The sequence below is a fragment of the Meleagris gallopavo genome, chromosome 12, assembly GCF_905368555.1.
Source record: "Meleagris gallopavo chromosome 12, MGAL_WU_HG_1.1, whole genome shotgun sequence".
NCBI classification, from domain to species: domain Eukaryota; kingdom Metazoa; phylum Chordata; class Aves; order Galliformes; family Phasianidae; genus Meleagris; species Meleagris gallopavo.
The window spans coordinates 104,104-106,201 of record NC_139415.1 but is presented as its reverse complement, the minus strand read 5'-3'; the positions used below and the strand labels follow the sequence as shown (position 1 = coordinate 106,201).

Below are 2,098 nucleotides of genomic sequence, written 5' to 3'. Positions count from 1 at the left end.
GGTCCCATGGTGTAAAGGTGAGCACTCTGGACTCTGAATCCAGCGATCTGAGTTCAAATCTCAGTGGGACCTCTACTTTTGGGCTCCCAAACCATTGCCCACAGCTGACTTTCACCTAAGCCTGAAACCGAACTAATTAATGCATTCCAGACGTCCTTCTTGCCGTCCTTCCTTCTCTGTGCTTTTAGCCATGCAATGGCCTTCCCCTGACATGGTTCCTCCACACCTGCCTAGCTTAGTGAGCACAGGCCCTGACCCTTCTTTGTTGCCTTCTGATTGATGGCTGCTCCCTTGTGAGGGAAACCAGCAGAAGGTCACTGTACCCCACAGCAGCTGAGGTGCAGACCCTGCAGTCCAAGGCCTGCTCACAGCGTGGTCGAGAAGAGGAGGCTGTTTAGAGCCATGTCTGGGGGTACGTTGCTGATTGCAATGCGACAGACTCCTCAGCATCCACGGAAAGCTCTTTCCCATCTTTGACCATCTTCACAGAACATGAGGAATACTGTGTGTGGCGTTCTGTGGATTCCCACTGATGTGCATGGCTTTTTTGGCATCTCACAGGGGTACCACGGAGAAGAGGCAGATTCTCCCTCCTCTGTTTCCAGTGACAAGAGGTAAGCTGAGGGCAGTGGGCACTGCTTTTCTTATCAGAGCAGGTGACCAATGTTGTTAGGAGGAAACGAAGTCACAAGGTCCAGGCTATGCGGCACAAAGTCTTTAATGAGAAGGAAAACATAAAGTGGCTCCGTACAGAGAGGAGGAAAAATGTTTTCAGTTTTCAGGGAGGTCGAGAGAACGATCCATCCGTATCTGGGATGCGTTCTCCAGATGGGATGATGCATTGGCTTCAGCAGATGAAACTGCTGGACGGGCGAGGCAGACACAGCCCAGAGCCCCCCAGACCAAGGGAGCCCCCAGAAGAGATGGGAACGCCCGCGGAGCTGAGGGAGCTGCCAACAGCCGCTGACAGAGAGGATCCCACGGCTGTGCTCTGAGGGAAGGAGGTGAGGATGGGGCCCGGCAGGGTCACCACCACAGGGGAGGCCTGGATGGCCACAGTCGAGTCAGCGCAGCGGGCGACACATGGCTCACTGCAGCTGCTTGCCAGTGGGGTTGGGCCAGAGGCACCGCAGGGGGACGGGACGCAGGGTCTGCAGCATGACATCTCTCGCTGAGGGAGGCAAAGCTGAAACACAGAGCAGGGAGGGAACACGGACCCTGAAGTCAGTCTGTCTTTCTTTGCCTTGGCTCTCTCACCAAGTCCCTTTGCTGCCCTCCAGCTCTCTTTCTGGCTCTGTGTCCTCTAAGCACCTGCAGGTGGTGTTGCTACCACAGTCAGCAGCTGTGACAGCTCTCCTGCAGGCTGAATTGGAAAGACTGTCAGGAAAGCTGCGACTAACTGGGTGTTTATTGCACCAGGACTGCCTCCTATGTTCCTGGTGCCGTGGCATGGGTGAAGATTGCTGACACTAGACCAGGACATAGAGGCAGGCCTGGAAAGATGTCGGACCAAACTTGCTGCAAAAACACACCGTGTCTTTACAGTTCCCATCATCCTCAGCACGCCATCTGAACTGCCCTGCAGAAGAACGCTTCCCACTTCTTGAAGAAGGCCCGGGAGGGTCTCTGGAAAGACTCATCTCTCAAAGGAATATCACAACATTGAAGATGGCGCAGGATGCACCCAGCTGTTCTCTTCGAGGCCGCCTGCTGCAGGTCCTAATTCTTGTGGACATACATCCTCGACGCCAACAACCATCAGTCTCACTGCGTCACTGAGATCCCGTCTCTTCCCAGCCCTCCACCCAATTACCCAGTGGACTACAGAGACCAAGTACCAAGGGGACTCAACAGCGTGACAGCACTCGGTCCCACCTGGAGAGCTGGAATGAGTTTGTGCTTACCTCGTTCCTCAAGGACAGTGAGGGAAGAGAGGACGATGCAGAGCCTGCAGCAGCACGGGCTTTTATGCTGTGTTGCAGAGGCCCCACAGGGGCAGAAACATTCCTGGCTCATGAAGCATTGAAGCATCTGGTGCTGGCTGATTGCAGAGACCTCCCAGTAATTAAGACCATTCTTCTTTCATCTGAAATGTTTA

The 2,098-nt window shown here is 54.4% G+C and overlaps 1 non-coding gene across 1 annotated transcript; it reads left to right on the top strand.

The window, feature by feature from the left end:
* TRNAQ-CUG (transfer RNA glutamine (anticodon CUG)) lies at positions 1-72 on the top strand. The gene has a single exon. It is a non-coding gene; the product is annotated as a tRNA-Gln (tRNA).
* Positions 73-2,098: the final 2,026 nt, after the last annotated feature.